This window comes from Terrapene carolina, unplaced genomic scaffold (genome assembly GCF_002925995.2).
Source record: "Terrapene carolina triunguis isolate 2854851 unplaced genomic scaffold, T_m_triunguis-2.0 Scaffold96, whole genome shotgun sequence".
NCBI lineage: Eukaryota > Metazoa > Chordata > Testudines > Emydidae > Terrapene > Terrapene triunguis.
The window spans coordinates 63,213,786-63,229,248 of NW_020664447.1; the positions used below are offsets into that span (position 1 = coordinate 63,213,786).

A 15,463-nucleotide genomic window follows, 5' to 3' on the forward strand; every position below is an offset into this window, starting at 1 on the left:
TCGAGTCCTTGTATAAATAACTCATTTCATGGATTTCTTTGGCAAAGTTTTATGGCTGGCTGCCAGCCGGGGCTGGTGTAATGACACCTTTCATGGGCTTATGCAGTCAGTAAACTTTTATGATAGTGTCTGAGGATTTATAGCCAGTAAGAACGTTGTAATTTGACTGCAGTAACCAAGTACTTGTCAGTAGTGTTAAACTAGACTCTTCTCACAAATTCCGGAGCTCCCATCACCTTGCTTTTCTCTTCTGCCTACAGCTGTTTTCCTAGGCTCCCTGTGGTGTTCTCTGGTATGTGTTGAATTTACTCAGTCCTGCCCTTCTATTCAGTTTGTATTAGATAAAATAGTGACCTTTGGCTTGAGCTTGTGACTGACACGGTCATTTTCATCACGTTATCATGTTTACTTATTTGTCAGGAGAATCCCAATTGGATTAGATGCATCTTGTTTCTAAGGGTAGCCTCAGAGAAGACGGTTACAGGCCATGTACCTGTCCACCTCACCACAAGCATCACACAAGTTAATGGTGTTAAAGGTTTATATACAGCTGTGGGAGAAGCAGAAGAACAGGGGGCATCAGAGCTGATATCAGGAGCAGAGGGCTGATGTGATACAAGAGGAGGTCTGAGATGTAGGTAGGGACGAAATTATCTAGAGGCATTTAGATGAAGGTAAGAAGTTTGAAGTTGGGAAAGGAGAAGGAGCCAGGGAAGGGGTTCACAAGGGAAGGGGCATTTGTGGTTTGATCAAAGGATAAAGATCACAATTTTAGTGGCTGCATTTTTAATCAAATACGGAAGGGAAGGGAAGGAGAGTGCTGTGGTCTGATCAAGGGATGAAGATGATTATTTTAGAGTCTGTGTTTTGTTTGAAATGGAGGGTGGCAACGTGAATGTCAGAGAGGCCACAGAGGAGGAGGTTGCTGTAACGGAGATGGGAGATGGGGCCCAGATGATAGACTTGGCTGTTGGGAGAGAGCTGAAGGGTGGGAATTTCAATACGCCCGTACCTCTTGTGATGAAGAAGGATCCGACAGTGGGGGTGTTAATAAATCCTGCCAAATTCCAACACAGGTAGGTTCCCCATATCCTCCTCCTGTTGGATACGGTATTCTTCATCACTTCCTGTACTAAACTGAGTAGAACTGTAAAACTGCTGCTAAGTTGCACTGCAGAGGTAGCTGCATTTCAATGCTGAGTGATCCTGAAGTGTATGGAGTTTGTAAATTCCACAAAAAGTGCTAACAAAATTAGCTAGCAATGCTTCTGATGTGTTTGCATTTCTTCCCCTATGGCTGTTACCACTAAAGTAACAATAAAGGGGGTTTATTACTGCCAAATGAGCCTCTGTTCTGAGCTCTGAGCCTCCGTGGGGTTACCCTTTATAGGAAATTTAAAAAGCAAGGAGTGGTTTTTACTGCCTCAGATCAGTGGACTGGTGCTGTGTAAAAAGGGGCTGAGAAGGGACTGTCCTACTGGGACAAACTTCAGACAATCATAGACATTAGAGATGGCAAACACCTACTGGGTCACGTTGTCCATCTCCCCCTACCCAGTGCACCACTGTTCCTTTCATTATATTAAATGGGAAATGTGTATACAAAGAGTCTTTTACCACAGTACTTTGCTCACCAATTTCTCTATTCCCTTTGCTACTGCTAAAGACATTTTAAGGATAAATAAGAGCTCTTCCACCCCATCACATCTAGGCTTCTCTTGCCCATTGGCTCTCTCAGGTGATGATAATAGCACTTGGCACTTTTAAAGGGATCTTAGTTTGGAGATGTCGAAGCTCTTTAAAAAGGAGGGTGAAAATTATTCAACTGTTTTACTTAACTCAGGGCTTGTCTACATTGCAGACGCTACAGCAGCACAGCAATGGCACTGCAGCTGTGCGATAGTGCAGACACTTGGTACAGCGATGGAAGGGGTTTTTAGTCACTGTAGTTAATCCACAGCTCTTAGAGACCGTAGCTAGGTTGATGGAAGAATTCTTCTATCAAATTGGCAGTGTCTATACTGGTGCTTAGATCGACCTATCTACATCACTCAGGCATGTGAAAAAATCACACCCTGAGAGATGAATTTTAGGTGTAGATCAGCCTAAGGCACTAAAGAGAAAGTCATTGCTGAAAGTTTACATAGAAAGTTAGTGGCAGGATCAGGAATAGAAACCAGGAGTCTTAACTCCTAGTCCCGTACTTAGTCCAGTAAAACACGGGTGCCCGTTAACTGTTTGAGAGTATGGCAAGAGTTTCAGTTGCAATCTCCTAATCTGCTGTCAGGTGGATTATTCAGTGCACCCAACGATGTCATCAATTCATAAATTTTTAAGGCCAGAAGAGCTCATCATCAACGCACCTGACTTCCTGCATAACATAAACCATAGAATTCCATTCATGGAGTTTCAGGCAAGAAGGGATGTTTGGATCATCTAGTCCAGGGGTTCTCAAACTTCATTGCACTGTGACCCCCTTCAGACAACAAAAATTATGACATGACCCCAGGACGGGGGACCGAAGCCTGAGCCCACCCAAGCTCTACTGCCCCGGGAAGAGTGGGGTCGGAGGGGGTTGGCAAAGCCAAAGTCTGAGCCCCATTGGTCTGGGCAGTGGTCCAAAGCTGAAGCCCCAGGCAGGGGGCCTGTAACATGAGCCCCGCCACCCAGGGCGGAACCCCTTGGGCTTGGGCTTTGGCATTACTACTACCCAGTAACCTTTATCAACCTAACATGTGATTTTCTTAAAGAATGATTGTTTGACAAGACATTTTCCCTAAAACCATGGTTACTGTCATTAATTATATCACTTTAATTCTTTATTAATTTGAGCCCTGTGAGGGGGTATACAAACCCTACATGAGTCAGGAAAGGGTTAATGGACTGCTGGGATCCCAATGAGCTCTACCTTGTGACACCTGAAGCTTGGGTCAGGCAGTGAGGGAAGCGCTAAATAGAGAGAGTTGGTGCCTAGCTAGGAGGAAGAGCAGGAACTGAGGGAAACTGCTGCCTGTCAGGGCCTCCCTGAGGGAGGGTAGGCCTGGCATGAGAGGATTGCCCTGTTTGTCTTCCAATGACCAATTTAGGTTGCAAGAGCCCAGGTGGATTGGAAATACATTTGCTTTGTACTCTGCAGAGCCCAGGAAGGGTGAAGCATCTGCCAAGAGATGAGCCTGGGGTGGAAGGGTTTACCTTTCTTTGTGCTTAGCTAGGACTTTGGGGACCCTGGAATGGGTGGAATTTTCACATGAGCTGGCTGGAGGGCTAAGACACTTCCACGCACCCCCCCCCCCCAAACCCCTTCTAGGCTAATCGGCTGAAGACCTATGAGGGAAACAGGCAGAGTCACAGCGGCACTGTGCCATGCCTTTAGGGGGCATGCAGGTTCCGCGGTCAGCCACAAACCTGAATTAGCTTTTCCATTATTTTGCCCAGGGTCAACATCAAGCTAACCAGCCTATAATCATCCTGCTTGCCCTTTTTGAGTATTTGCACAACAGTAGCATTCTTCCAGTCATCCGGAATTTCCTCAGTACTCCAAGAATTGTTAAAAATTAACAGTGAGCTAGAGCGTTCCTTGGCCACCTCTTAGGACTCTTGGGTGCAAGTAATCTGAGCTTGCTTATTTAAAAATATTTACCCCCAGTAAATGTTGTTTAACATCCTCCTTGGTTACTAATGGACTAGAAAGTGATTAATCATCCGTATGCGATATAAGCACATCATCTTGCTTCTTTCTAAATACAGAACAGAAGTATGGATCACTTTTGTCTGTTCTGCATCATCATTAACAATATTATCATCTCCACCTAGTAATGGGCCTATATAACTACTAGGATTTTTTTTTAATTGTCCTCAGCCCTACCAGCCATAGATTTTTTTTCTCTGATTTTTTTTTTCTTGATCCTTCATTCCTGCATCAAGCCCATAACTTCTTGTTGAGGTAGCACACATTTTTTGTAGAAAGCTGTCCAGTCTTGATGTTAAGAATTCAAGAGATGGAGAATTCACCACATTCCTTAGTAAATTGCTGCAAAGCTTAATTACCTTCATTGTTAAATATTTGCACTCATTTCTAGTTTGAATTTGTCTAGCTTCAACTTCCAGCCAGTGGATGTTTTTATGCCTCTGTCTGCTAGATTAAAGAGCCCACTGTTATCATAAATCTTCTCCCCAGGTAGATACATATAGACTGTGATCAAGTCACCTCTTAACCTTCTCTCTGATTAAACAGATTGAGCTGATTAGGTTTGTCATTGTAATGAAGATTTTCCAGACGTGAAATTATTTGTGTAGCTCTTTTCTGGACCCTTTTTTGTTTTTTAATATCCTTTTTGAAGTGTAGATATCAGAACTGGACACTGTATCCTAATAATGGTCTCATTAATGCCATATACAGAGGGAATAGCACTTCCATATGCCTACTCAGTATCCCCCAGCATATACATTCAAGGATCGTGTTAGCCCTCTTTGCAACATCACCAAACTGGGAGCTCTTGTTCAGCTGGTTATCAACCATGACCCCCAAGTCCTTTTCAGAGTACTGCTTTCCAGGATGTACTCCCTATCCTATGTGTGTGAGACCTACATTCTTTATTCCTAGATGTATGACCTTCTATTTGACTGTATTGAAATTTGTGTGCCACAGTTACGTGCAAATTGTGCTTTAGATCCCTTTTTTGTCCCTCTTGAGTGTACCCCTCAGGTGATGGTGTGGCTTCCTCTGCACTTCTCTCAGGCATGGAACCCTGTGATTCAACCACTCTAGGACTGAATTTCTGGGTAGCAGCCCCCCCCCCCCCTGCTTCCCCCAAGGATCTTTGGTATTCTCTGTGATCGTACCTTATTTCTGCCATTGTTTTGTTTCCTGTCGGTTTTCCCCTTACAGCCTTCTTTGACTTAACTCTGTGAAGTAAGGTAATACCAGACAAATAAACTGAGGTGCATGTGACATTTATAACAAATAATACAGATATTTCCCCCCTTCTCAACAGCTTGTTACTTGATTGTGCCAGTTTACCATGCGCTCCAGATTGCTCTGTATAACTGACCTGTTCTTCGCACTATTTATCACTTTATCATTCTTTATATCATCTGCAAACTTTACTAGCAATGATTATATATTTTCCTCCAGATCATTGATACAAGGTATTGTAATACATTGGGCCAAGTATAGACCCCATCGGGATCCCACTAGAAGTACCTCTATTGGAAGATGATTACCCATTTACAATTACTTTTTGAGAGCTGTCAGTTAGCCAATTTTACTCCATTTAATAGTTGTTATTTTGTAACCAAAATGTCATCTAGTACTGTGACAGGATTGCCTCTGCAGTGTCCCCGTGTGACCCATCAGGGCACGATTCACCCCCTGCAGGTCTCTGCAGGTAAGCTGTTGTCTCTGTGAGATCCAAGCTAGCAGTGCTTTAATCCTCCAGCCAAGGCACACTTCAGTCCTATCCCTTCTAGGGTGCTAAGGTCAAAGGGAAATCAGGAATGACAAAAAACATGATTCAGAACAGGGTCACCCAACAAATCTTCAGCGACATTAAGAGCTTGTCTTCAAACAGTCTGTACTTCCACTGATCCCTCAGGGTCTGGTCATCCCTTCTAGAAGGTGCTTATCTGGTGAGCAAGCTAGCTCACTCTCTGGACTGCAACCAGGCTCATCTCCCATCAAGAGAAGCAGAGGTCTGTTGTCTTTCCTGGTCAGTCTTTCCTGGAACTGGGCTAGGTCTTCTCCTTTTAACTCCCCTCTCCATGCCTGACTTAGGTGTAACAAGGCAGGCCAGCTGGGTCTACAGGCTTTTCATTAATCCTCTCATTGTCAGCATGGGGCCTATTTGCTCCATCACAGGTAGGAAGTAAAAATATATGATGTCAACATAGTTACCTTTATTAACTAAAATTGTAATCTCAACCCATAGGGATATCAGTTTTGTTTGAGCCTTTCGCCTCTGTGTCCCCAGGTCCAATCCATAGTGATATTCTTTCAGTATTTTTAAATGGGCTCCCACAAACATTTCCCCTTTAGTGTCTGATAAACCCCATGTCCCAGGGTGCCTGTGTGCTGCAGAGAGGGGAGGAGTGATGGATGTGGAACATCTATTCATTTACTTGTTCATTTATTTTCTCATACCCATGACCAAGGGAGAAGGTAACAAACACAATAAGGGCACTATCCGGAAAGTTTTCTACCTTGTTCTTTGAATAATCTTCCGAGTTTATTGGTAGTAGAGCACAGTGATTGGCTGTGTCCTTTGAAGTGAGGCTGTGTTGAAACCTTTTCAGGTGACACTTGCTCTCCTTTCCTAGGAAAAGGGCTTGAAAATGCTTGAAAGGTGCAATCCAGTGCACTCCCAAAGTGACCAAATTTCTCTTCAGACATAATGGCAAGAATAATGTTGTCTCTGGTAGGGAAGATATAACAGTATCCAGAATAGGGATGAAATCAGTCAGAGCCAGGGGAATCATCCCAAACAGGACACAATTGGGGTACATTTGCAGAGCTGTGTCTGAGGAGCCCAGTACTAGACCAGCAGCAGGTTTTGTGGGGTCTGAACTAAGGTGCAGCCACAGAGATGGGTGTGGGATTAGGAGTGAAACAGCAGGGACTGCTTCAGATCAGGACTGAGGTGTATTGGGAGAGCTGTGTGTAAGGGAAACTTGCATAATCCCTGGTTTTATTCTACCTGGCTTGAGCCAGTTCTCTGAAGCTTCCTCCTGTAATGAGTGCAAGAGTACATTCAACAAGCTTAAAAAAAAAAAAAGCTTCCTGCCACCTGGGGTGAAAATTGTTCTTTAAAATCAAGAGATAAAGGAGTGTCCCTAGCAGGCAATGCTTCTCCCACTCTGACCCATTTTCCCCATCTCATAGATCAATGTGCAAATAAACTTTGTACAGTATAAATTAACAGAGTTTTTTCCCCTCCGCTTACAACTAAGTTAGTTACTTTACCTTTCTGAGAGATGATGCTTATTCATAGGAATATGGTTTAGAGCAGGAGGCTGAGAATCTGGAGTATGTGGTTCTATTCTTTTCTTTGCCATTAAACTGCTTTATTACCAGTGGTGGGGGAAGGCCAAGCCAGTTAGCCTCTCTGCTCATCGGGATACCCCTTTGGAAGGCTTAGTTAGAGGGGAAACAGAAGACCGAGCATTAGGATTCCTGGGTTCTATTTCTGGCTTTGCTACAGGCTCGCTGTGCCATCTTGGGCAACTCACATCTCCTCTCTGAGCCACAGCTTCCTCCTCCCTAAGCATGGGAATAATAATGCTTACCTACCTTTGTGATGCACGCTGATATTCTGGGATGGAATTTGCTATAGAATTGCCAAGTATTATTGTATATTAGCTGGGGTGATTGGATTTGCAGTCAGGGAGATCAGACAAGGGGCTTGGGGGTGCCAAAGCACTGAGGGGCCCCACTGCTGTTTTCAGGAACAAGGGCATTTTATCATAAAACCCCCACAGACCCGATGACACATGTCAGAGCGATCGGGAAGGGAGGGAAATAACTTGCCCATTTCAGCTATTATTTATCTTACTGCCTGAACAAAACAGAGAAAGGCAAATAGAGGAAAAACACAGCCTCTCAGAGCATGGTGCTCTGTTAAACAAAGGACAGCACAATACAGAAAACAGCCGCAATTTCAGACACTGTGTCCTAGCCATTTTTTCTAATTGTCTTCTTTTGTGTGTGTATATGTGGAGGACCCAAACTGGGCAGAGCAATTACTGCTTGGGAAAGGCAGACACTGCAATGCTGCCAGCATGGGCCGAGCATCTCTTCTTTAGGAGCTTGCTCTTTACCATCTGCCTCCTTCATTTTGTTCACTTAGCATCATGGTTTTTTTTCTTGTTTGTCTCCTTTGAGGTGAGATGTAGGGCTGGGGCTGGGGTTGGCTCATTTGAGCTTGGAAACAGGACCCTGAGCACAAATGTACTCAGCAGGGGGAGAGCTTGCATTAGACAATTTAGGATTCCTCATCTTGAATCTTGTTCCACTCTCCCCCGCCTTCCCTCTCTGCCTCTCTCTCCAACTCCCATGTCAGACAGAGAAAGGCACCTGAGCCATGATGATGGGGAAAGTCAAAGAGATGCATAAGAGGTGGGATTTCCTCCTTCACCCCAGGAGGGAAGTTCAATCACTGTTCTGCACATCAGCTCCTTCTGGGTGGGGCTAACTGGTCCCATTCCCTTCACTCCCCACTCCCCAGTGCACCCATTTGATGGGTACAGTCAAACTTCTGGGCTCATACCTGATCTGCAGGTTTGTTTTGGCTGACGAGTGCTTATAAATGTGTATATACAGGGACACTGTCCTGTCCTCACCTCCCACTAATCCTTTCCAAGGCTCCGTTCTTGTGAATGGCAGTTCATAGGAATGTAGCAGATTCCTGTTTCTGAAATGCTTTCAGGGCTGGGGAGGGAAAGAAATCACTAGAGCTGCTGGGTCTCTTGAGGGCACACTCCTATGTGAATGTGTGACAATCTACACATGGGACAAAGCGCACATATGTGCTAACTCTAATGGGGGAGTGGGAGCTTCTTTCACCTGTAGATTGTTAAGCCATCTAACCATGGCATCATCGAGGCTAGCAAGGCAGCCCACCGTTAAGTCTTCTCATTGTGCACTGCTTCACCACATTTGACACTCTGCATCGCTGCCCTGCAGTCACACTGTGAAGACAGCTAAGCCAAATTTCTGCATTGTGGCAGCCATTCTGCCCATCCCAGTCAGCAGCCTGTTAAGCCTAGTTCAGGATTGGCATCCCAGATTGCAAACAGGTGGATGTGAGTTAGGGCTTCTGAAGTTTGCCAGCATGCCCGTTTCTCTAACCCAGAGTTGCTGCTTCTCTGCAAAGACATAGCTGTCAGCCCTGATATGCCCTTGTTCATCCAAGATTGTCACTTCGCTGGAAGCGCTGGACATAAGCGCATGAATAGCCACCACAAAAGGATGTTGCAAAGTCAGTCGTGGCAAGTCAGCAGGAGCTGCAGGTGTAGGTGTTTTCTTTCGGAGGAGGGCAGATCTTGTAGGGAGTGTGCGTTGAGTACGAGTTCATACATACATCCCTACAAAGATCCAAGGGCAGGCACAGTCACATTGGCGCACATAATTCATTGTATGTGAGCGCACAGGTACATATGGAGGAGTGCATGTACTCACATATATATGAACATGCATGTAAGTGAGACTTGCACATTACACACATGAACATGACTATGTACACATGTGTGCACATGCATGGTGTGTTCATATGTACATATGTGCACAGACATGGATGGACACCTCTGTGAGCACACAGATGCATGTACAGATACATAGAGGCACACATTAGTAAACTGGTGCAGTACATACATATGAGCACCAGCTCATACATGTGGGCCCATGTGCTCATATGTCTATATGTAGGCATGCACAGAAGGATAGGCACTTGAGCATGTGTGCAGACTCTCACTCACAAGGGTACACACATGCAATCTTTCATATGTGGAGGTGCATACATGCAAAGGTATATGAACCCTCTCATTTCCCTGCCCATCCCTTGGTCAGTAGCAACTGTGCCTCACAAATGGGTGGATTGCTTGACCCTTCTCTCCATAGAGGGATGAGTCATTTGCTCATTTTCATGCACCTGTTGGACTTCACATTGTTGGCAGCTCTTGCTTTACATAGCCAGAGTCAAACTGCCATGTGATTTACCCCTCTGATCTCTTGAGGAGGAACTTTCCCCATCTGGATTAAGGAGAGCTCGTTCCAGCAGAATATCAAACCTGGCCCAGATTCTCAAGGGCCTGGCTTCACAGAGAACAACACAATTGGATTTAGTATACATTCATCATTTTAGAAATTCCCCCCAAACATGGTGACTCCAGATCCCCAGCAACTGCTGCTCCCTGGCACCACAGCAATGTTTCAAGTCCTGTACAGATATAAAATTGTTCATTAAATGGGATGGACTTCAGAGAAGAGCAACAAAAGTGGCTGGAGGCGCTGATTGACTAGGAGGCATCAAAAGAGTTAAACATGAGCAGCCTGGCCTAACAATGACTCAGGCAGATTTCCTGCTCCCTTGGGAGAATTTGGACAGTGCAAACCAAAGGACCTGTGCAAGAGGTTCTGAAATGGGAGTAAACTGAGCAAAAGAAAATGTAAAATAATGATATAAACAATATTTATATCAGGAAAACTTTCCTAATGGTGACATCTGTTAGATGGTAGATCATTTTCCCCAGGCAGGAGGTTGGAAACCCCATTGTTCGAGATGTTTAAAATTGGATGAGGAAAAAAAGGAAGTATACTGTGAAAAACTGGTCTCGTGGTTTCATGATGATTCCTAGATTTTAAGGTCAGAAGGACCATTAAATCATGTGTAACACAGGCCATAGAATTTCCCTGTTACCCCTGAGGCACAGGGCTGGTATTAGAATGAATGGGCACTATTCCTGGCTCTGACACTGATTTGCTGTATGGTCTTGGGCAAGTCACTTCATTTCCCTGTGTCTCAGTTTCTGTATCCATAAAATGGGGATAATGATGCTTCCCTATATCTCAGGGCACTTGTGAGATGATGGTTAATTAGTGTTTAGAAATTACAGTTTATAAAGTGCTTTGAAATCCCCAAGGAAGTATCTAATGCCACATGCGGGGAGGTATCCTGCAGTGGCCCACAGGGTGATAGTCTAGATGGACTTTTTCCAACTAATTGGTATGAAAATTAACACACAGTGGGCCGAGTCCTGCAAATTGATAGCACCTCCAATTCCTACCAAAGGAGCTGAGGGCTCTCAGCACTTCGCAGGATCCAGCTAATCAGCAGCCTTGTTTGGCTCCAAGTGCTGGCTCTGAGCCCTGACCCCTCTCAGCCCTGTCTGCTTCTGATTGCAGTTCCCCATGTGCTTCTGAGAGGGGACCATGGTCCAGTACTCAGTGGGTGCTTAGGCCCCAATCTCTGCAGTTTGTCTCTGAGCTTCCCCGAAAATATCACCCTTTGTTTTTATTGTCTGGATCCCTGAGATGTTTATTTTCCTTAATGCGTCTCGCATTCAGATGGCAGCATTTTGGCCGATTCCTTCCCCTCACTCCCCCAGCTGTATTATTCCCCAGGAGGAAGCTGGGCTCACACTCCATGCATACAGATTCCAGAGCGAAGCGAGTGATTAATGGGATGTGTCACTGACAGCCCAGATATGCTCTGGCGGGGCCACTGGGCTCTTCATTCGCACTGATTAGGTATTATGCCCCGAGAGGCCTGTAAAGCAGGACCAGGAAAACAGTTTGTTATTAGGGGTTGCTGTGCAGGCCAGGCAGCGCCCTGTCAGTGGATGGGGGGCAGGGGGAGGGAGCCACCATATTCCCAGTCTCCCTTCACCAATCTTTAGCTGTGTCGGAATGTGACTCCTAGCCCTTCCATTACAGATTGATGCTTTGGCTGACACATTTTGGTGGCTCGCTGACAAGCGGATGAGCTGTGGGATTTGGGGCCATGGTGAATGTGATTAGATTCCTGAAGCTGTGCTGAAGTAAGGAACAGACTCGAAAGTGGGCTCTGCATCCTGCATTTGCCAGCACTGGAACCCAATACTAGAAGCACCTTGTGGGTTGAAATCCTGCAGCAGCGCTGGGGGGTGGTACCAAGTGCAAACTCAGCAGTAAAGTGCTGGGGGAAGGATCCCTGGGCAATGCACTATTCTATCTTGGTAGCTGAATATTACACAAACAGAATTCACAGATTAAGAGCTATTATAGCAGAGCACAAGCTTCCCTTTAATTAAGGTTGGGTATAGGCTGAATAGCAGGAGAATTTCTGTATGAGGGGCTGCAGGTCAGGACTGAAGGGCATCCACAGAGCTGGAATCTATTGGCCAGATTGAGCAGACCTTCTGATTGTCTGGATCAGATGTTGGTAACTATACATACGAGCATAGGTGCTGAAACTAGGGGTAGTGCCACAACCCCTGGCTTAAAGTGTTTTCCATCATATACAGGTTTACAGTTTGGTTCAATGGCTCTCAGCATCCAATTGTTCCAGTGCCGCAGCATACAAGAGGGCAAGATCTAGAAGTGTTGCTGCACTCCTTGAAGCATCAAAAGTGGGAGATTGAGGGTGTAGTTTCCCATCCCAGTGCTACTACTGTCCACTCGCTGTAGGGGGAATGTTCGGGATCTGGTTACACTGCCCCACCCCAGTATAGTGTATGAGCTTGTGGACATGATGCAGTTGTTGGGGGAGCTCTGCTACACCTGTCCTCCGCTAGCATACGGTCCCTTAGGGGACTCATGTAGTGGCTAGGTTGGAACAGAATGGGGGCAGCATAACTGTCTCTCTCTCTAATGCTCCCTTGCAGCAAATGGAGTTTGGATGCAGGGAATTAATGAGTCTTCCATCTTTAATTTTTATACAGCCAAGGCCTGCTGGGATGGACATTTTGGGAACCTGAACCATTCAGGGATATAACATAGCTGGGGGTTCATCAGTTAGACTTTGTCAACACTACAACTTTTGGCTGTGATGTAGCCACATTCCGGTACTTGATTACAGTGGTAGTGTAGATGGGGTCTCAGTGGTCATGCATAAGCAGGAAGTTTGTTTAAACCACTCTCCTGCACTGCAATGGAAACAAAGGAAGTGTGGCTGAGGTTGATGCTTGGGTTAGCAGGAGAGAGAGAGAAGGGCTGAGGCACATCTCTGAGGTAGTTTGTACGGCCTGGTTAAGACTTGTCGGTGTTAAAATAACACATCATTTGTTGGATTAGCCTGGACCCTCAGCTTTTGCCTCAGTTAAGTGAAATCCAATGAAAGAGATGCTGAGCTGAGAGTTCATCGCCCACCGCTAAGTACATTCAATAAAGCTGCTAATTCTTCCCCTTAGTGTTGAGGCTTGCTTAATTAATGACCTCGGGAGACCACAGCAGTCAGGCGAGAAACTTCTGCTTTTCACTGTTCTGAGTAACGGTGCCCTGGTATTTAAACATAGGTGGGTGCTGTATTGAGGTCCTGGGGAGACACAAGCACTGGCTGGTTTATGCCCCGGGGGGGGGGCGGGGACTTATTTGTACTGTTCCCATCTGCATCAACAGCAAACAGAATAGCCCTTCACATTAGTCTAGACAACAAAGGCCTGTTAGGTCACCTAGTCCATTGCCCTAACCAGTGCAAAAAATGTTCAGCCATGCCCATTTTTTTTAACCACATCTCCCCACCCCCATGTTCTCCATCCAGTTCTCATGGGAATTTCCATCTCAGGGGAAGTCCTGACATTTCAACATTTTGATTTCACCCCAAAATAGGATGAAATTTTTATTTTATTTTTTTGGAAGAATAGACATTCCAAAAAAATTCAGTTCAGAATCAAATTTAAATGAAACATTTTGATGTTCTGGAGATCAAAATGTTGTGTTTTGGTCTATTGAACTGACCCAAAATGCTTCATTTTGAGTCCATTCAACATTAAATTGCATTTTCCGCATAGTGGTGCATTATCTCATGGGAGCTGTAAGTCTGGAGCCTGATGCCCCCCTTCTCCCCTATGGGCCAGGCTCCCCGACCAGAATACAGCTCCAATGAGTCGTGACTCCTATGATGTACCATGCAGCTTGGTCAGATGGAAATCCACAATGCAGTATGAGAGATGTAGTCATCTGGGGATCCCAACCCATGGGAGAGAATGGCAGCTTGAACTACAACTCCCATAGGGCAATGCACCGAGAGGGAAATGCAGTTCAATGTTTTGCTGAACTCATATGAAACAAAACATTTCAAGTCTGTGCAACAGGACTAAATATTCTGATTCGGGTTGAACCAACCTGAAAAAAAATCATTTTTCTTTTTCATTTAATTTTGATGGAAAATCAATTGCGGGGGACGGGACAGGGATTTCAATTTTTTGGAAATTCATTTTGACAGAAAAGTCAGTTCCCGGCTCCACTAAGAAGAAAGGCCTGTTCCCTATGCCAGTTGTTATCTGCACAACATTGTGTAGATGTGAAACACTATATAGTCATCAAGTAAGATATTTATTTGCCAGGACATTATCTAGCCTTGTTTTCAGTGTCCTAAGCAATGGGATTCACGCCCTAAATAACTTGTTGGGCCATCCTAAATGTCTCTTCTTTCCCTTGGAGTTGACATTTTTATAATTTCCCCATGTAGTCATCATTGAGCCAAGCTAGACAGATTTAACTCAAGTTAGCTTGTCGAGTGTAGGTTTTCAACATGAATTTGGAATTAGAGAGGCATTCCACAACTGTTGAGCCTATCTGTGAGCTGAATATACAGCTTAATATAATTAAAACTCAAATACCACACTGTGGTAAATGTGCTTTTATAATGGTGAACTGTACACAGTATTGCTTCCAAAATCCTAAATTAACACAATGTTAATGTTGCAAAGTCAAGCACTCCCAAGTTAGAAAACCTCATTATGAGGTGAGTTGGTATTATCCCCACTTTACACAGAGATAAAGACCAAAATTGTGAAGTATCAACTAATTTTTGATGCCCAATGTGAGCAGCTAAGATCTGATTTGATCTGTAGCTAAGATGCTACAGGACCGACTGGCTAAGCGACAGTTCTGCAGAAAAGGACCTGGGGATTACAGTGGATGAGAAGCTGGATATGAGTCAATAGTGTGCCCTTGTTGCCAAGAAGGCTAACGACATATTGGGCTGCATTAGGAGCATTGCCAGCAGATTGAAGGAAGCGATTATTCCCCTCTATTCGGCACTAGTGAGGCCACATCTGGAGTACTGCGTCCAGTTTTGGGTCCCCCACTACAGAAAGGATGTGGACAAATTGGAGGAAGTCCATCTGAGGGCAACGAAAATGATTAGGGGGCTGGAGCACATAACTTATTAGGAGAGGCTGAGGGAACTGGGCTTTTTTAGTCTGTAGAAGAGAAGAGTGAGGGGGGATTTGATCGCAACCTTCAACTACCTGAAGGGGGGGTCAAAGAGGATGGAGCTAGGCTGTTCTCAGTGGTGGCAGATGACAGAACAAGGAGCAGTGGTCTTAAGTTTCAGGGGGGGAGGTGTAGGTTGGATATTAGAAAAAACTATTTCACTAGGAGGGTGATGAAGCACTGGAATGGGTTACCTAGGGAGGTGGTGAAATCTCCATCCTTAGAGGTTTTTAAGGCCCGGTTTGACAAAGCCCTGGCTGGGATGATTTAGTTGGGGTTGGTCCAGCTTTGAGCAGGGGGTTGGACTAGATGACCTCTTGAGGTCTCTTCCAACTCTAATCTTCTATGATTCTATGATTTTTCAGAGTACTTAGCATTTTGGCTCTTTATATGTTCAGAACATAACAGTGTTGACCTCAGTTGAGCTGTGAGTGCTCAGAACTTCTACAAATCACATCCCAGGTGTCTCAAGTTGGGTACCCAGAAAACAAGGAACACATACATCGTGGCCACATGTGAAAATTTTGGTTTAGGTGACTTGCCTAGCATTACATA

General features: G+C 45.0%; 1 protein-coding gene across 2 annotated transcripts in view; it reads left to right on the plus strand.

Moving 5' to 3' along the window:
* Positions 1 to 15,463, plus strand: part of NRXN3 (neurexin 3) — a 1,356,989-nt gene that overhangs the window by 349,565 nt on the left and 991,961 nt on the right. The window lies entirely within an intron of this gene.